This window comes from Podarcis bocagei (assembly GCF_964188305.1).
Source record: "Podarcis bocagei genome assembly, chromosome: 2".
Lineage (NCBI taxonomy): Eukaryota > Metazoa > Chordata > Lepidosauria > Squamata > Lacertidae > Podarcis > Podarcis bocagei.
Genome location: NC_138126.1, coordinates 27,556,146 through 27,577,261, shown reverse-complemented (window position 1 = coordinate 27,577,261; position 21,116 = coordinate 27,556,146). Strand labels below are relative to the sequence as shown.

At 44.1% G+C, this 21,116-nt stretch overlaps 1 protein-coding gene and 1 long non-coding RNA gene across 9 annotated transcripts in view; both read left to right on the top strand.

Moving 5' to 3' along the window:
- FHIT (fragile histidine triad diadenosine triphosphatase) overlaps positions 1 to 21,116 on the top strand; it is a 1,070,670-nt gene that overhangs the window by 853,493 nt on the left and 196,061 nt on the right. The window lies entirely within an intron of this gene.
- On the top strand, positions 18,137 to 18,948 carry LOC308580291. Its single transcript, XR_014004788.1, has 2 exons — positions 18,137 to 18,488; positions 18,788 to 18,948. It is a non-coding gene; the product is annotated as an uncharacterized lncRNA (long non-coding RNA).

Sequence of the window (21,116 nt, the reverse complement as noted above, 5' to 3'; positions counted from 1 at the left end):
GGAATCCATATTTAGCAAATTTGGTCAGATTCAAGGACCCCTCCCCTTCCCAAGGGATCAGGATTAATAATAAAATCATGTTGATGTCTAGCATATGCATTCCTTCCACAAAAGATTACCTTATTGTGATAGCAAATAAATATTAGTCCCAATATAATTCCCCCAGTGACAGGAATGGGGAACCACCAAGACCAAAACATATATCCCAAGGATCCCCAATGTGTAATATCCCTGATAATTGTTCCACAAGGGGGCAGTCAATCAATTGTATAAGAGAATCTTCCCTTTCACAGTCGCTGGTTCAGACGCTCCTCAAGCTTCAGGCGTGCGCAGGTCAGCCAGCTTCCAGGGTGTGGCTGCAGCAGGCCGGTCGTCTAATGTTGCCCGTGACCTAGCCCGTTCCCGGTAGGGCTAGATACAGGGGTTTTTGGAGAGAGTCAGTTTAAGAGGATTAGAGGGGTCACCTTTGCACGTCCAACTGCCTTCGGACTTCTTCAAACGGGAGTGATGAATCCAGGGGGGTCACCTCAGCTACCTTCACCGCTGTTGGAGTAGAGAGCAAGACGGTGTAAGGTCCACGCCACTTAGGTGCAAGTGGATCACGTTTCCACTCTTTCACCCATATGCTATGCCAGCCTGAAGCTGATGAATCGGCACGGCAATGCTGCACGGCGTGCGCTCGAGGGCCCACCTGTTAAGATAAAAACAAACAAACAAACAAACAAACACGGGAGAGAGACAAAAACACGGGAGAGAGATTGCACTTGTCCCTGTGTCACATGGTCTCTTATTTGTTTGAGGTCAGTTGGACTATCCTGAACAAAGGAGGGCGGCCTCCCATACAGGAGCTCAAAAGGTGACAACTTAAGTCTTTTTGTGGGTGTGCACCGAACACGAAACAGTGTTATGGGTAACACGTCTACCCTCCTGAGACTTTAGACATATTAGTGGGCTTCTGGCATGCCCTGCAGATACCTTGCACAAGCGTCTGGCGGTAGGTAGTAAGCCTGGCCAGGTGAATTGCATTGTTTGGATCCCAATTAGGATCTTCCAAGGGAAAGTTGTCCTGGAGATGACGGTCAATATTAAAAATATTTCCCACTCTGGCCTGCTCACGCAAATATATCTGTGCCTTTTCAATTATGTCTCTCCTTTCCTCAGTGGTGAACAGAGTATTCAGGAGCTGGCGGCAATCTGTCCAAGTAGGACTATGATTATTTATTATTGAAGTCACCAAGTCCATCATAGCCTGAGGTGGCTGTATTGCTTGCTGACCGATCAAGGTCTCCCTGTAACTTCTGTAATAATTCTCTAGGATTTGGATGTACAGGAGTTTGGGGTAGGCGATCAGTTGTTTCACTAAAAGAGACTGTAGATGGAGTTCTACTGGGACTCACAGATGGAATAACCACTTCTGCTTGGGCTTTATTATAGGCCTCCAATGCCTCCTGAAGATATTTATCATAATCTATCAAGGAATCAAGTTCTGTGACTCCAGCCCCATTATTCATTCCACTTTCTTGCCTTGGGGTTACAACTGGTGGAGTGTTTGGATTAGGCTCCCTTCGATGTGGAGCATAAGGTGGAGGTGGAAGCAGCTCTTCCTCTGGTCCCTCAAAAATGGGTTTGAGTTTATTTGGCAAGATTCCTTTCCTAGCTTCGGCTTTTACAGCCAATAATTTGCATCGTTGGACTTTGCATTCCCTTATCCATGGAGGATTTTTATTTAATGTGCTCAGCCAGGAATCTATATATGAAAATTGTTCTGGGCACCCTCCAATTTCTTTGGCGATGTTAGACCAAAGTTTGCTTACTAAATTTATATCAAAGGTTCCTTGAGATGGCCATTCAGTATTTTGCTTCGGCCACTCTAATTCACATAACGTTCTCAGGCGCTCTGGCGTCATTTTGACTCCATACGCCCCTGAGAAGGCTTTCTTAAAATTATTTAACATACATTCAAGAGGTGTATTTTCCCCTTTTGAACCCCCAACTCCCATTGTATGGCCCTGTGAAGTATCCACTCAGTCACTCACACACACGCTTCGTGGGTTTCCTTGCCCAGATGGAGTCGCCTCACTGGGAACCGAAGTACTACCCACTCCACACTCAGGTCAGCTACAGATTGCTCTGTACTTTCTCACACATACAATGCGTTAGATACTTCACCACACACTACCTCCCATTCTTCCCTTTCCCCCCACCAGACCACCATCTGATATACCCAGCCACCTAGCGTACTCAGTTCCCCTTTACTGAGACGCAGAAGTTTGATCAGGACTTCTCTTCCTCCCAATTAATTGGAGGGCCAAAACCCCTTAGTGCACTTACCCTTAGCTGGTTCCCTGTTTATTTCTCTGGTCCCCCCCGGTCCGTCGCCATCGGTGGGCAGGGTATCAGACAGACGAGACTGCTGCGTTCCCCTGGAAAAAATTTTTCCAGTGCGCGCTGGGTAGGCACAGTTGTCCTCTCTCTTGTACCCCGTCCAGTGAGGCGAAGGCGCTGCGTTCCAGCAGACCACTTATCCGAGTCGCAGGCACCATAAAATGTAGCACCCTGCTTGTGGTTAACGCTTAGCTGGAATGAAATATTCAACGCAGCAACAGAGAAATTAAAATAATAATTTATTTGTCAGACAAATAAATGAGAGGCACAGTGGTATATGGTTACCAAGCTCTGGCCTGGCTCCTGCCATTATGGCCAGCCCTTATATTCCCTTAATCCAGCCCCCTTTGCTCCTCCTGTGGCTGCCTCTGTCCAATCAGCCTAGTTGGATTTCCTATTGGCTGATTGCTAGAACCAATCCTAAAAGATACACCCACATCCTCCTGTCCTTATATGGAGGACAAAGAGCTATATATTGTTACATCTATAAATGACAAATAAGTAGTAATATATCTTACATGTGTCTCAACAAGGAATCTTAATTACCAGCTCACCTCTTGCCCTCCCTGCCCTATTGCCTTCTAAAACAAATGGTTAATCTTAAATTTTTATCTTAAACATATGTCAAGGATCTTGAGTTTCACATCAACATTGAAAGATATCCTTCATTTGAAGGTTTCTAAACAAATGTCTGACAGCTAATATATCCGGACAGCATTTGATGGCGTCTTCCTGTCTGGCAGGGGGGCTAAACTGCTGGCTGACTTAATTCCAGGATAAATACAACTCTTCTAGCATTTGTTAAATCCTTTGCATAATTACATTTAAGCCAATATATTTAAGCTAATATATTTCATACATTATCATAGGTAACCTTTTAAAAGAATAAGGCCTTTTTAAAGTAGAGAGAGAAAGAAAAAAAAGAACTCAGTTTAAAGAACTCAGTTTAAAACAGTTTCAGAAGAAACCTCTTCAGTTTACATCCCCCCCTTCTCCAGCCAGCTGCTTTTCCCATTAGCTCTTCCTCAAACTCTCTCAGTTTAAGAAAGATACAGCTTTAAAAAGACTTCCCAAAAAATCCTCTCTTTCTCTGTCAGCTAGATGCTTCTCCCCATTTGCCTCTGGCCTTAGAAAATACAGCTCAAGGTTTAAGAGAGGCCCATGGTATCATTTTACTATTTACTCATTCCTAATCATGTTTATCTCTGCCTTTTTTATCTTCTATAACATGTAGGGTCAGTGTTCTTACTCAGTCTGTAATTTCAGCTTTTACGACTTTGAGAATTGCTTTCTGCTATCAATCAAAAGAGGCCCCTTTGTCTAGGAAAACATTACCAGTGTTTTCTTAAGCAGCTAGCCTTCTTGCCTGGCATGAAACATTTGAAAATCTACTTTTGAAAATCTAAGCCCTCTTTAATATACAAGTCCTGATCAAACATTAATAAAATGCAGGCTTATGCCTGATGCCTCAATATGTTGTCAATTGCAAATTCAACTAGACAGACAGGGAACTGAGGTTGATGCTTTCAATGTGGTACAATCATTTCAGTGTCTCACCTTCTGTTAATTATTCTAAGCTGCAAAGATTGGCTTCCTGTATTATTTTTTTATGATGGGCATGTTTTGCTTTCGCAGATGCTTCTTTAATGGTGCACTAAATCAATACACCTGGCTGGAGTTTTGTAAGCATCTTAACCCGAAGTGAAATGTCTCTATGGAACCGAATCCCTCTTTAGCCTACAGCTGATCCTTCCTAATTTTCTTGTCTCCTCTCATTCCTATTGTTCCTGTGGACTAGGGGGTTTGAATATTCAAAATTAATCACAGCACAGCAGGCATTGATTGCATCAGAAGGATTACAGTCATTAACAGCAATGCAATGTTAATGCATCTGGGCATCCTGTGGATTCATATACACAAACCTTGGGCTAATAAACCATGAAAGCCACCTTTTCAGTCTTTCAGATGAGCAACAGAAGCTGCAGCTAAAGGAAAGATGTCGCCCCCTGGGTCACCCTGAGCATTCTCTCGCTGCAGACATAGCTCTGAAGAAAGGCTAAGGTGGCTGAAACATTGCTTTTGGTCTGGATATCCCAGACTTCTCGCTGAGGCCAGAAAGCTAGGAGGCAAAAAAAATGAGACATTATATATGAAAACCATGATAATGCTAGTATGTGTATAGGGTGTTAGGAGAGGAGTAATACCTCTGGTGAGGGACGCAGGTGGCGCTGTGATCTAAACCACAAAGCCTAGGACTTGCCAATCAGAAGGTGGGCGGTTCGAATCCCCGTGAGGCTCCCGTTGCTTGGTCCCTGCTCCTGCCAACCTAACAGTTTGAAAGCACGTCAAAGTGCAAGTAGATAAATAGGTACCGCTGTGGCCTGGCGGGAAGGTAAACGATGTTTCCGTGTGCTGCTCTGGTTCATCAGAAGTGGCTTAGTCATGCTGGCCACATGACCTGGAAGCTGTACACCGGCTCCCTCGGCCAATAAGTCGAGATGATCGCCACAACCCCAGAGTCAGCCACGACTGGACCTAACGGTCAGGGGTCCCTTTACCTTTTTAATACCTCTGGTTGGGGACATCATGCTGTTCCTGGGATAGTTTGTCCACCATTGGTCTCCACCCTGCATTCAGCTGTCAACATGCGACAGCAGCCACACCCCAGGAATGGCTTCCGCTGGCCGGCTAAACCAGGTGAGGATATGAGCTATGGCATGCCATAAGACAGCACTGTCAAAATGAGAAGGAAGATCATCCTGTGCTTTCTAGGTAAAGGTAAAGGCAAAGGACCCCTGGATGGTTAAGTCCAGTCAAAGGCGACTATGGAGTTGCGGCACTCATCTTGCTTTCAGGCCGAGGAAGCTAGTGTTTGTCTGCAGACAGTTTTCCAGGTCATGTGGCCAGCAGGTCTAAAGTGCTTCCGGTGCAATGGATCACCGTGACGGAAGCCAGAGCGCACAGAAACACTGTTTACCTTCCTGCCACTCCGGTACCTATTTATCTACTTGCACTGGCAATGCTTTTGAACTGCTAGGTTGGCAGGAGCTGGGACAGAGCAATGGGAGCTCACTCTGTCATGGGGATTCGAACCACTGACCAGCATGCCCAAAGAAGCTCAGTGGTTTAGACCACAGTGCCACCCGCATCCCTTTGCTTTCTACAGTAGGGGTAGCCAACATGGTAGCTTCTGGAAGCCTTTGGACTACAACTCCCACCAGCCCCTATCAGAATGGCCAATAGTAGGGGTGATGGGAGATGGAGTCCAGCAAAGGAGGGCATCGTACTGCCCACCCTTGTTCTATGGACTTATGGGTGAAATGATGAAATGCTGCTACTTCACACTGTGTCCTATCCAGGTTTCAGCAGCCATTTCATGGAAGGCAAGTCTCACAAAGTTCTCTAATCTTTGCATCTTCCAGTTATTGTCATTAGGAAAGGGCACCTGGCCTTCTCGCTGCCGCCATCCCTTGATGCTAGAAGCAGCATTAAAAAAAAAAAAAGTTTGATGGCTGGAGGAGACAAAGGAAAATGAAGGCCGTGGAATGATTGATGGACGTGACACTCTTTGAACTGAGAATAGCGAGTGCTGCAAGGCACTGATAAATGGAAATGATGGCTTGGATAATGAAGTCTGTTTTAGAAATATCAGGAGCTGAAGATCCCCTGAAGGGAAAAGGGGGCAGGCCCAATTCCCATAATTCTCTCTGGTGGTAAATTATGATGGGTCTGGAGATGGATCTTTTTGTTTTGTTTTGCTTCTGCACTACAGAATGTCACGGTGCTTTCCATTGCCAGGCGTGCTAAGTAGCATCACATTAGAGGTCTGCCACATTCTGAGCATCCCAGACATGCACATTAAAAAGGTCTTGTAGCATCCTGAGGAATCCACCAATTAGTCACAGTTAGAAAAATGAAGGAAGGGGGCTCCTTCTCTCTGGGCCTTGCAGAGTCTTTGGACTGTCTCTCCTTGAGGCCAAAGTTAAGGGTATGAAATATTTTTTGTGATTTCATTAACTGTAATTTATTCCAAAAACATTATTATCATTTCTCCTGGGAGGTGGAGGGAGGCTGCAACCCTGAGGCCACTTAGCTAGGAGTAAGCTGGATTGACTTCAGTAGGACTGACTTCTGAGTAGACACGCTGAGGCTTTTGCTGGTGAGGCGAAGGGCCAGCTGCCTGTTGAGAGCAAAGACATTGTAGTGACTGTTTCTAAGCACTATAATCTTCCATTGGTCTAAGATGGAGGTGGGGAACCTGAAGTCCTTCCCATGTTGTTGGACTCCATTTCCCAGCAAGTCCTGTTTGCATAGACAGTGATTGGTATCATGGGAGCTATAGGGTCTGCGTCAGGTGTGGGAACCTTTGTCCCACAGATGTTGTTGGACTACAACTTTCCTCATGCCAATGGTCATGCTCTTTTGGGTTGATGGGAGTTGCTGTTCAGCAACATCTAGGGTGCCAAAGGTTTCCCAACCCTGGTCTGTAGAAATCTATAGAATAGTTATGGATATGTATGGATGTATTCATGTCCTGGAACACAGGTGGCACTGTGGGTTAAACAGTGGTTGGCGGTTTGAATCCTCGTGACAGGGTGAGCTCCCATTGCTTGGTCCCTGCTGCAAGGTGAGCGCTGCAACAGAGTCGGTCATGACTGGACCTAATGGTCAGGGGTACCTTTACCCTTTACCTTCATTCATGTGCTAACATTAGGAATTAACATTTTAGAATTTTATTTCTAGTTGCATTGTTTCATCACAAATGTGCCTACTGCCCTGGACTCCTTTGGGAGGAAGGGCGGTATATAAATTTACAAAATAAAAAAATAGACATGGCCTGTATCAAAATCCAACAGATTAAGAGCAACATGCAAATGTGCAAACACTCTGTCACGATGCTCACCCTTAGAGTTGAGTTTGCAGAGTTAAGACCCTTCAAAAGCATATTATATCTGCTTTCCACCATATTTCTCCCATTACAGCTCTTGTAAATACTGTATAGCCTTTCCTCCGGGAGAAAACATGCACAGCCTTTGTGTGTGAAAGAAATCCTGATATGCTTACAGTTGTGTTGCTCTTGTCCATAAATCTTTTATTAGGAAGAAGTTGCAAGGCTGGGATCCTACTTCCATGAGTTGCTTTTCAATAGCCTGTCCCTTACTTTTTTATTTTATGATAAAGTCAGAAAGGTTATTATCCTTTCCCTTATCATTGTTCTGCATTGTTTTTGAGGTTTCTGACCAGATCGCTATTGAGAGGTGTAAGAGCAAATTCAGAGTGGACCAGGAAAACATGAGAAGTGGGATTTCTACCCCTGGGAACTGAAATGCTCTTTGGGATTTTTCCAGTTTCCACGTTGCACCTGACATGCATCCCTCCCTGGTTAAACACAGGGTTGATCCCTTGATTATTATTATTATTATTATTAATAATAATAATAATAATAATAATAATTATTATTATTATTATTATTTTATTATTTATACCCTGCCCATCTGGCTTGGTTTCCCCAGCCAGTCGGGGTGGCTTCCAACAGAATATTAAAATACATGATACCATTATAAAATGATTGATGCCATTGTCTGATATTGTCTGCAACCGTGATACAAGGAGCATGTGAAGGGGATCCACAGGCTTTTCTGCATTTATCAAAGAGGACATCACATACTTGACCTCAGAAGAGCTCTATGCGCACACATGCCAGTGTTTGAAAATACTGCTTTTCCACATCGAAGCAGGCTTTCCTTTGGCATTCGTAAGGACTAGTAACATTTCCCCTCCTCTGTACAAAAAAGAAAATATGAAAGCTGAATGAGTGTTTTACTATGTGGATAATTCCTAGCTCTATTCCTTTTATCTGCCACAGCTAAAACCCATCTAAATTATGATAATTCCAGACCCTCAAAGTGTCCCTATTTTCCAGGGACAGTCCCAGATTTACAGAAGCCATCCTGGCTTCTGATTTGATCCCAGAACGTCCCACTTTTCATTGGAGAAATGTTGGAGGGTATGGAGCTATGTGACCCCCCCCCCCCGAGCCAAGGAAATAAGTAACTATACAGTCATACCTCAGAAGTCTAACACCTTGTGAGTCGAATGTTTTGGCTCCTGAACACCGTGAACCCGGAAGTGAGTGTTCTGGTTTGTGAATGTTCTTTGGAACCCGAACGTCCGGCGCAGCTTCCGTGGCTTCCTATTGGCTGCAGGAGCTTCCTGCAGCCAATAGGAAGTTGTGCCTTGGTTTCTGAATATTTTGGAAGTCGAACGGTCTTCTGGAAGGGATTCCGTTTGACTTCCGAGGTACGACTGTATAACCTTTAGAAGACATTTGAAGGCAGCCCTATATAGGGAAGTTTTTTTTTAATGTTTATTTTTTATATACAGTGGTCCCTCGGGTTAAGTACTTACTTTGTTCTTGAGGTCCGTTCTTAACCTGAAACTGTTCTTAACCTGAAGCACCACTTTAGCTAATGGAGCCTCCCGCTGCTGCCGTGCCGCCGGAGCACGATTTCTGTTGTCATCCTGAAGCAAATTTCTTAACCCGAGGTACTACCGTCTTTTTCGCCCTATAGGACACACTTTTCCCCCTCCAAAAATGAAGGGGAAATGTGTGTGCGTCCTATGGGGCGAATGCAGGCTTTCGCTGAAGCTTGGAGAGCGAGAGGGGTCGGTGCGCACTGACCCCTCTCACTCTCCAGGCTTCAGGAACACACAGGAGTTCCCCGCAGGGCTCCCCACGCTGCGGATAGCAGCCTGCCACCCAGCGCGCCCGGCCAGCCCCACAAACTTGGGGGACAGCAAGGAGGCGCAGCGCCACCATCCCGCTGTTCCTTGACCTGGTTCGGTTTCCCTGACCTGGTTTTTGGGGGGAAAGAAAGGAAAAAACCATTTTCCTTTATTTTCCCCCCAAAAAACTAGGTGCGTCCTATGGGACGGAGCGTCCTATGGGATGAAAAATACGGTATTTCTGGGTTAGCAGAGTCTGTAACCTGAAGCGTATATAACCTGAAGTGTATGTAACCCGAGGTACCACTGTGTGTTGGAAGCCACCCAGAGTGCCTGGGGCAACCCAGTCAGATGGGTGGGGTATAAATAAAATTATTATTATTATTATTATTATTATTATTATTATTATTATTATTATTATTATTATTATTTATTAATTGTTGTTATTGAATAGGACATCCCTATTTTCATCGGAGAAATGTTGAAGGGTAAGTAATTTAGAGAGGCTAAAGTGTAGGTAAGTAAAGGGAGGGGGAAACCAAGGTTCAACAGCCAAGATGAGGAGCCACTGTGGAAATGCATCGTCGGTCTTGCAGCTGCTAGAACTTCCTCCTGTTTCTTGGTATATTTACTCTGCAGAACAGATGGGCATCTGTAAAAATAGAAGAAGGTCCCTTTGAGATCTGGGAAGATGTAATCTTGCCTCCTGCTTTAGAAATGCAGAGTAAAAGCTGCCCCCTAAGCTAGTGCATTGCTCTTTTTATACATATAATGGTGCGAGTTCAAATCCCAGCTTATGGTACGTGAAGCTGTAAAGTTAGTTTTATCTTCCCCTCAAGTTTGTGCATGTCACAAAGGATATGTTTATGGCTGGATAAGATTCCGTGTGATTGACAGACTGCACACAAGAGGTCAGGAACTTAGGCAGAAGGAGGGGGTGTGGGTAAAAGCGAGGTCTCTCAGAAGGGCTTTGCTGTGTGTGCACGACCGGCTTTCTGCTTATATTCATACACTCCCAGAATACCTGGGTGCATTTTGCAAGCCGTTCCAGTCTGCCCTGTGAAAACCTCTCTGCAGGCAGCATTAATGCTTTCTAAGTAAAGAAATCCTGCTTCTCAGTGCGCGCGCTCTTCTTAAGGTCCAAAACAAATGCTGCTATAATGAGTGATTCAACTGAAATGGGGAAACTGTCTTCCTTATAAGAAAAATCTCCATGTTTTAAATTTTATTTTTATTTCAGAAATTTTATATTGTAATCAAACCACAAAGCCATTTGTAGAGTAGCTGGACGATTTAGCATTAGGGTTTTTTTTTGGGGGGGGGGGGACTGGAATCAAAGGAGCAAGTTCACAAATCCTGATTTTCTTTTTCTTCTGTTGTCATGCTGCGTAACTTGGGGAGCCTCACCACACGTCTAGACATTTCTCTTTTCCTCCCCACTTTGTGCTGCCATCTCTGTTTTCAGTGACAGCTTTCAAATACTTACTTTGACATAATCATATGGGACTTCTCATCTTTCCAGCTGAATCCAAAACTTCTGTCCCTGTATATCTGCTGCCAAGTCATATCAACTTTTGTGACATTCTGCCAACGCACCATTTGGTGTGGCCTGTTCTGAACATTTTATTTGTCTCTTTGGCATGCCTTGGTTAGAACTAGGTCTTTGTAAAAATAAAAATAAAAATCCTTCTACCTATCCATCGAAAAAGAGACAGACACTTCACCGCTCCAGGCGGCTAACAGTCAATTTAAAATGAACAATAAAACATTAAGATCGTCATCAACAACAAGGAGAGAAGCCCTGCAGGTGAAATATTTCTAGGTCAGCAGAATTTATTCAATACAGTGGTACCTCGGGTTACGAACTTAATTTGTTCCAGAGGTCCGTTCTTAACCTGAATCTGTTCTTAGCCTGAGGCGCGCTTTCACTAACGGAGCCTCCCGCTGCCGTGGCGCAATTTCCGTTCTCATCCTTGGGCAAAGTTCGCAACCCGAGGTACTACTTCCAGGTTATCAGAGTTTGTAACCCGAGAAGAAGAAGAAGAAGAGTTTGGATTTGATATCCCGCCTTTCACTCCCCTTCAGGAGTCTCAAAGCGGCTAACATTCTCCTTTCCCTTCCTCCCCCACAACAAACACTCTGTGAGGTGAGTGGGGCTGAGAGACTTCACAGAAGTGTGACTGGCCCAAGGTCACCCAGCAGCTGCATGTGGAGGAGCGGAGACGCGAACCCGGTTTCCCAGATTACGTGACTACCGCTCTTAACCACTACACCACACTGGCTCTCAAGGTTCCACTGTAGTATTATTACTATCAAACAGGTCCTCCCCAAAATGCTCTGGAAAAGGTCTGTTCTGTTCTGTTCTGACCATGGGTAGGCAAACTAAGGCCCAGGGGCCAGATCCGGCCCAATCGCCTTCTAAATCCGGCCCGCAGACGGTCTGGGAATCTGCGTGTTTTTACATGAGTAGAATTTGCCCTTTTATTTAAAATGCACCTCTGGGTTATTTTTGGGGCATAGGAATTCGTTCATCTTCCCCCCCCCCAAAAAAAATATAGTCCGGCCCCACACAAGGTGTGAGGGATAGGGGACCGGCCACCTGCTGAAAAAAATTGCTGACCCCTGCCCAAGACCATTCCAACCTCCCAAAATTTCAACACCTCTTGCGATGGTTTGACCGCTTTCCGTTTTAACAGTACAAATTCTACATACCTTCCATATCTCCTCAAAATCATTTCTCCTGCGCATACCCTGTCTTACCTTAATAGCACATGTTAATTTATCATTAATCCCACACCTCTTTATACCATTCTTCCATTTTATATTCACCTTACCCCTTCCACTTTGTAGATATAATAACTCGTGCAGCTGTCAATAAATTTGTGAGCAAGTCCTTCGTAGCCTGCAAACCTTTCCCTCCATTGTAAATTGATAATAATGCTACTTCTGGACTTTCAGTCAGAAAGTCAGTGGTTTCTGTTATCTCCTTAAACACCCTATGCCCCCAAAATTGTACATATTTACACCCCCACCTCATGTAAACATAAGTCTCGGTTTCCTGGCATCGCCTTCCAAGATAACACCAAATATTCCTTGTTTATTTGATTTAATCTTACTGGTGTTAAATACCATCTCCATACTAACTTATAGTAATTTTCTGGTATCCTTATAGACAACACTTTTAAAGTGTGTTTCTCCCATATTTTCCTCCAGCTTTGACTTTTAATTGATCTTGTTGATCCTCCATTTCTACTAATATTTTATGAATTTCACTGGTTTCCTCTTTTATAATGACATTTTCTTCTTTGTCTCCCATTTCTATAATCATTTTTCAAATTTTGTATATTCTTTCATTTCTTGTTTTCCCTTAACCACCTGTTTTCTGGGGTTTATACCATCTACTTTTATTAATTCTAGGTTACTTATCCCCATTACAAAATTTATTAATCATACTTTGCCAACCCTTTACCTCTGTCTCCAATATCTTGGTAACATTCTAAATAAAAAAAATTATTCTACACAAAATTTTCATTTTAATTATCGCTATTCTTCCAAACTATGAAAGCTTAATTTTTGTATATTCCTCCAACTTTTCCTTAATTTCCCTCTTTAATTTGTTAAGATTCTCTTGCTCTAAATTTTCCAAATTTCTTGTTATATTTATTCCCAAATACCTTATTACATTTCTTAATTTTATATCTGTTTTTTTTCCTTCAAAATTTTTCATTTTTCATCTTCATCGTAGTAAAATATCATCATCTCTGATTTGGACCAATTAATTCACAACCCTGTTACTTCTCCATTTTCCCCCCAAATGTGGCTCTATTGTTGTTGTTTAGTCATTTAGTTGTGTTCGACTCTTCGTGACCCCATGGACCAGAGCACGCCAGGCACTCCTATCTTCCACTACCTCCCGCAGTTTGGTCAGACTCATGTTTGTAGCTTCGAGAACACTGTCCAACCATCTCGTCCTCTGTCGTCCGCTTCTCCTTGTGCCCTCCATCTTTCCCAACATCAGGGTCTTTTCCAGGGAGTCTTCTCTTCTCATGAGGTGGCCAAAGTATTTTCTCCCCCTCTTTTTCTTCAACCCTTCCTTGCACACAGGCCATGGTAACCTGATGAATCTTCCACTCATGTGACTGCTAAGCATCCATTTTGCCTTCTGCACAATTATGACGCCACCATCCTTTCCTATTCCTCATACCCTTCCATATCACCACTTTCATTTTCACCCCATTCCCATGCCTCTCACTCTTTCCACAGGGAAGGGTTTGCATATGTGAAGGGGATATAAATTGTGGTTTTTTTTTAAAAAAAAGACATAGGATCTTCATGCAGACAGAAACTACAGTGGTACCTCGGGTTACATACGCTTCAGGTTACATACACTTCAGGTTACAGACTCCGCTAACCCAGAAATAGTTAAGAACTTTGCTTTAGGATGAGAACAGAAATCGTGCTCCGGTGGCGCAGCGGCAGCAGGAGGCCCCATTAGCTAAAGTGGGACTTCAGGTTAAGAACAGTTTCAGGTTAAGAACGGGCCTCCAGAATGAATTAAGTACTTAACCCAAGGTACCACTGTAAAGGCTTTTCCGTTGCATGGTGATAGGTAGCTTCCTTTCCATTCCTTTGCACATAAAGTATTTGCTGGCAGAATCACCAGTGTAAGGACTATGGCCGCTCTGTTATATAATGATCTAATTACTATAGTTCACGGTGGGGAGCTTCTGCAGAATCTCAACAGCGTTAAAATTCAAGCTTGTCCCAGTGCAAACATGGCCTATAAATCCCCCCCCCATTTTTAAGAAAATGGGTGTGAATTAAGTGGCATCAGCTGTATTAAACTGTGTGGATGAGCTGAGTGCTGGCAAAATGTGAAATGTGTTTTCACTGCTGCTCAGAAGCAAAGTGAAAGGTGCCAGCTGGAGAGCACAGAGATAATAGGACCCTGTTTTCTCCAGTTTTTGGCTTTCCTAAGCTATAATAGGAACACTTCAGAAATTCGAATGAATTTTATTATTACGGTCACAGTCCAGTTCCAGCTCACTTACAATATCAGGAAAACCATAAAACACAGCAGGAATACATTGCTTCAGAAGTTCTTGTCATTCCTACATCTGGAGAGAAATTCAGGTTTCAGATTACCTGGCCTTGTTTCTGAAATGGAACTTGTGCGGGATTTGTTTTTTATCATTTCCAAATTTGCACAACGCACTGTGCGTGAACAATGTGTCTCCGCTTTCAGCTTCTTCCAGCCTCTTCTTTCCCTTTATGAACCTGCAATCTCTTAGAACATCCTTCCCTAAGTTTCACCTTTCAGACGATGTTGAACTACAACTGTCATCAGACCCGGCCAACAAGGCCAACGGCCAGGTATGATGGGAATTGTAGTCCTATAACATCTGAAGGGCACCAGCTTGGGGAAGGCAGGTTAAAGTTGTAGAATATGCACAACAGAAGTGAGAACCCCAAGACTCGTAGTCTTGGTGGAGTTGGTACGAATGCTTATATGTTTATTATACCAAATATTTGTACATGTAAGAGATGCAACGTGGGTACTTTCTGGTACTAAGTTTCACAGATAAAAATAGGGACACACTTGTAACACCTCTCTCCTGCGCCGGATCCATGCTTGCACATACATTGTTGGAGGCTGTTTGTCACCTTTGATGTGCTATATGCATTTACTATACCATCACATAGAAAAAACCCATAATGGCCTTACAATACATTCTTGACAGTGCATATACAGTGGTACCTCAGGTTACAGATGCTTCAGGTTACAGACTCCACTAACCCGGAAATAGTACCTTGGGTTAAGAACTTTGCTTCAGGATGAGAACAGAAATCACACAGTGGTGGCGCTGTGGCTGTGGGAGGCCCCATTAGCTAAAGTGGTACCTCAGGTTAAGAACAGCTTCAAGAACAGACCTCTGGAACAAATTAAGTTCTTAACCCGAGGTACTGCTGTACTTCATAACTGTTGTGCACTGCATGGTCCACACACCCACTCAGAGACTGAATTTCAGATGACCCTAAGGAGGGAGCTAAATCCCGAAGAATGAAAATACTAGCCACTAACCCTATTTTATTCTAAACCACACAACCCACAAAAAAATGGTTTGAATACGCAGTAGTCTTTAATTCATGCCCACTGTTCTGAGAGGAAAATGCCACTAAAAGGTTAGTATGCCTAGGGGCAGAAAGCTCTGTTGTCTTCTAGAATAGTAAGTTTGCTTTCCCTTTGCTTCTGCCGTAATCAGCAATGCCTGGTCACAGTATGCAACCACCCCCCCCCCACATCTGTTTAAACATTATAGTCATGCCTGCTGCCAGGGGTGGCTTGAATCTGTTGGTGGCTGCCCCATGTGTTGAACTACTGAATTGCAAGTGGCAACCTTCTCTGTGTAGAACTCTCTGGCCAGAGACTGACTCTCCTCACCCAGGTTGGGCACTCGATCCTTCCAGGTATATAAAGAGCTTTCTGCTCCAGCTGACTCTGGCTTGTGCAATGAGGTCTTCCTGTGCAAGTATTCTTGCATCCTTGGTCCCGCCTCCTGGTTCGCCCAAGTTCTCAATTTGGTTTTGATTTCTGTCTTGCTCCTCATGCGTCCCTCACTCCCAACTTTCTATTTGGTCCTGACTTCTGGCTTGATCCTGCCCATGGCCCAGCCCAGGTCTCTCCTGGTTATGCGGTCTTTCCTTGCACCTGTCCCATGTAGAGACAGAATGCCATAGCGGTTAGAGTGCTGGACTGGGAGCAGGGTTCAAAACCCTACTTGGCTATGGAGGTTAGTGGGTGAGCTTGGGCCAGTCACTTACTCCCAGCCTAAGCTACCTCACAGGGTTGCTGGAAGAATTAAATGAGGGTGGCGAGAATCAGATACACCACCCTAAGCTCCTTGGAGGAAAGATGGATACAAATGTTAATGATAATAATAATAATTCCATAGGTAAAGGGTGAAGGGACCCCTGACCATTAAGTCCAGTCGTGGCCAACTTTTGGGTTGCGGAGCTCATCTCACTTTACTGGCCGAGGGAGCTGGCATACAGCTTCCGGGTCATGTGGCCAGCATGACTAAGCCGCTTCTGGCGAACCAGAGCAGCGCACGGAAACGCCATTTACCTTCCCGCTGGAGCGGTACCTATTTATCTACTTGCACTTTGACGTGCTTTTGAACTGCTAGGTGGGCAGGAGCAGGGACCGAGCAACGGGAGCTCACCCCGTTGCAGGGATTCGAACCGCCAACCTTCTGATCGGCAAGTCCTAGGCTCTGTGGTTTAACCCACAGCGCCACCCATGTCCCACTAATAATTCCATATTCAAGCCTAATTGCTTGAAATATTTTGGGAGCAACCTTCATGACATTTCTAACGTTGCCTATTGTGCTTTGAGTGTATCCTCAAAGCAAAGTTTATGCCAATCTGAAGGTCTCCCTTTTGCCTCCAAATACGGGATTTCTTATGTTGTGTTAAAAAACAAAACAAAAAACAAATATCACCCTCTTGTGCCAGAGCAAAGTGTCCAATTATATACCCTGATACAGCTGCAGAACAGGCCCAGGGAAAATGTGCAGAATTTATTAGGTTCTAATAAACTCCCTTCAGTGCACACACATTCAATATCTTCCATTAACATTAATGAGAGTTATGCATGCATCCTGGGGTGAACGGGGACTCTTGTTTTATTCCTTTCCCTTGTTTTTAGCATTAAATCTTATCCTGCAGTCTGAGCTGCGGAGTATACAAGCTTTCCTGCTGGTTGCTTATTTGTTCGGCTGTAATATATATGGCTTGAATTTAGACTTCTTGCATAGGAAACTGCATAAATAAAAAGGTGTGGGAGGGGAAGGGGAAGTTGGGGGCAGGAAGGATAGAACCTACTTAAATGGAATTTGTGGACTTCCAGTGGAACCTGAGAGATATGTAAATGGAGGAATTAATGGATTACTATTGATTACCAGTAGGATCTAATGAAATCATAAATATCCCCTCCAACAATTACTTGCCCTGTATTATTAAATTATCAAATCCATAACTAGTTTTGAAGCTTAGGCTCTGAGACTTAAATAAAGTGCTCCAGGGACTAAAGGAGTGTTTTGGAAGAAAGGGAGGCAGAGGCTTTGCCTAGGTAGAAAAATTTATGATTTAATTTGCTGCGTAATCTAATTGAGAATAACTATTGTATTTCTTTAAAAGAGAGAGAGAGAAAATGCTCTGATTAGATTTCAGCTGTCAAGGAGTAAATACAAAATATTGGCCAGTTTACAGCTTATCCAGGTTGTGCGAAGGAGAAAAGTACAACGGATACCGCAGTTCATTTCCCCTTACTTAACAGGGTGTGCCGTGGGTGGTTTTTGGGGTCTGTTGTTTCACACATAGTGTCCTTGACGTTGCCCCTTGGCACACAGAGTCCAAGGGGTTAAATGTTCTCTACGTGAGAAAGGGTATCGAGCAGGAGGGTGCAGAGGAGAAGGAAAAGGCTACCACTTGGATAACAAGTTGGAGCAATGATCCAGCTCGCTCAATACTGCTCACACAGACTGGCAACAACTCTCCAGGGTTTCAGACTTGGGTCTCTTCCAACCCTTCTTGATGTCAGGGACTGGGCAGAGGTGGAATGGTGGAGACCGCTTCCCCATCCTGATCCCTTCCAGAGAAGAAGAAGACAGTTCAGAATTACAACAGGGGTTTGAGGGAGGTCACAGCTCAGAGGCAGAGGAGGAGGAAAGCTGGGAAATAATGGGAGAGGAGGAGGAGGAGGAAGAGCAGGAAGCACCCGGGGAGCGGCAGCTGAAGGACTCAAGGTCTTTAAAAAGCATTCCAGACCCCCCTCTCCCAGAACCTGGCAAGCATTGAAAGTAGGAGAGCAAAGAGGTCAAAGGCAGAGGGCCCTTTTCAGTGTGGGATATAAAGCTGTCAGTCAAGTCCAACATTCTGAGAGGACTAACTGCCTCTATGGCTCCAATCTGGTGGAATGCTCTGTCACAAGAGACTAGGGCCCTGCGAGACTTGACATCTTTCCACAGGGCCTGCAAGACAAAGCTGTTCCACCAGGCCTTTGGCCAAGGCACAGCCTGTCCCCCTCCTTTGGTAATCCTCACAGAACTCTAGCCCAATCTTTGCCATTAATTTGATTTGAATTAATTTTAGAATAAATTGATTTTAGAATGCTGTATTATTTTACTGTTGTTAGCCGCTCTGAGCCCGGCTTCGGCTGGGGAGGGTGGGATATAAATAAATTATTATTATTATTATTATTATTATTATTATTATTAGGCAGGCAGTTTTGTCAGTTGGTCAGTTGCTGCAAGGAGTGTTAACTGGTAACTGCTCAGATGCAGTCTTCTCATGACTCACTACTATCTGGTACAGTGGTGCCTCGCAAGACGAAAAGAATCCGTTCTGTGATTCTCTTCGTCTAGCGTTTTTTTCATCTTGCGAAGCAAGCCCATTGAAGGATTAGCGGATTAGCGCTATTAGCGGCTTTTAGCGGCTTTTAGCGGCTTAGAAAAAGGGGGGGGGAACCAGCAGGAACTCGCAAGACATTGTCGTCTTGCGAAGCAAGCCCATAGGAAATTCATTTTGCGAAGCACCTCCAAAACAGAAAACTCTTTTGTCTAGTGAGTTTTCTGTCTTGCGAGGCATACGTCTTGCGGGGCACCACTGTATATAGTTTATCTGTTATGTAACCTAAGCCTGCCTTCAGGAACAACTCTGTAAACCTGAATGAATCTGATAGTAAAGTAGTTTATGTTAATATGATTCAGATTCATGTGTGTTTTCTTTAAGAGGGACAGAAAGGGATTATCAACCAGGAAGGCATAATTATTGATAGGACTCAAACGAGTTAGCAACCCGCTTGTCGCTGCATAAACTCAATCAGGGGATCGTTTAAACTCTGCTAAATTATATAAACGTTCCCATATTCAGCACCCATAGCGATGACCCATGAGGGGGCGGAGATTCACTTGGGGCAACGCCATTATTCCTAGAGGCTGCATTCCCAAGACTCTCTTTGTGAAGAGTGAATAAAAGCAGATGGTAAGGACTTTCCCTCTTCTTGTCAGTTCTTGGCAGCCTGCTGTGGGGTTGGTTCCTCTGCCGCCTGACACCAGGGATTGAGTCTGGGACCTCCCACCTGCTCTAACCACTGAGCTATGCCCCTTTCCACATAGCCCCCTTTCTCATATCACAACTCCAGGGTTATCAATTTAAACAACAAAATCTTTGCTTATTTATTACGTTTATTAGCTGCGCGTTTGCATGAAGATGCCCCCAAGCAATTTGCCCAACCAGACTAGAAATAGCAAAGACATTGGAACCAGATGTAGAAACGGCAATAAACGAAAACTAAAACCCTCCACCTGAAATAGATGTCCAGGAACAAATCCTGTCCAAGTCACCTGACATTATTAAATATTCTCCTAACTAAAAATGGAAGGCCTGGGTAAATAGAAGTGGTTATTTACACTACATGTAACACCCCCGCCCCCCCCCAAATAAACTATTGCTGCAACATTCTGACTGGGGTGATTTGTGTGCCAGGAAGTGATATCACCACAGCACTGTCACAATATCCTGAACGAGCCACAGTTCTGCGCACCACACTTCTGGCTTGCAGTCCGAATAATGTCACCAGGCAAGCACATTAATTAATTTTGACTTGCGCTCCATGTGCCAGAGTTCTGCTGGCTCCGTTTTCCATGCTTGTCAATGCGTAAGTGCCACAGGCGTACAAGGTCGCAGGACATATGGGCAAAGGGGCATCCCAACAAATACTGGCACGAGGAGAGACAGGTGAATATGTAGAAGAGCAATAAACAGATGTGACCAGAATTAAAAGAATTATGCAACTAGTTTTGCACTGCCAAGAAAGCGCTGGTCTTCTTTTTCTTCAACACCAGTCAATGAACGTAAGCAAGCCTAAATCTGGATTGGATTTAGGCCAGTGTCACAACCGACATTGATCATATGCCTAAAGTGTATATTTGGCTGCTGGCTGCTGATTGTTTTACAGGCTGTTGCTAGCGTACAGTTTACTATTAATGGTGTGCACCAGCCAGAAGACTCTGGATTTGTATCTGTCACTTTGGAAAGTGGTGTAGTTTGTTCCAAGTCGCTCTGTCGTCTGTCTGATTCAACTCGTATCGTGTGTCCAAAGCAGCCTCATTAAACATAAAGCTGTTTCCACTCATTTGCTATTATGGAGATTTTTTAATATTTTTTTTAAAAAAAGCTGTAACTTTTTTCTTTCTTTTCCCTAGAAGTGCATGAAATCTGCAGGCAGTGGATTAAGCCTTCCAGATCAAAGGCAGATACATCAAGGGGTTGGGGGGTCTGGGCACCTTGATTTTGGGGAGGGGGGAGAATTGGAAGATGTTTGCAGACATGGTTGCCCCTTCTGAGGCCCTGAACCTTATTTCAGAAGAACGGCAGAGCAGTGGATGTTCCACAAGGGCAGCTGTTGCAGTTTGGGGTGTGTAAAAAAATTAAAAAGGAGAAATCACTTAATATTCCACAACATTTTGTAGGCAACTGGCTTGAAAATGGTAGGCATGAGAAAGGTGTCCCTGAGGAACAAACTTAGCAAATTATAGAGACAAAGAGAATTGTGGCGGATTAAATGAGGAGGTGTAGAACCATGTACATTATCCTGAGCTGCTTGGAGATATAAATTCAATCAATCAATCACTTGGTACTTCTGTGAGTAAAATGGAACGTTCCCTCTCTCTCTTTTTGCTGAGTACCCCCTCCACCACCCACAAATCTGCTCTGGAGAGTTGAAGGGAAACCTAGAGCACATCTGGATAGAATGCAGGAGGAGAAGGAGGGAAAGTTCTGTTGTACTCATGGAAGTCATTCTGCAAGTGCAATGATTTAGATGGATACAACCCAGGGTGGGGTGTTTTTAGCTTCCTCTTAATCTCTGAGCTTGCCTCTGGGATCCAGTCTTCCTATGTGTGCATTATGTAACAGTAATCCTTAGGACTTAGTGTAAACCA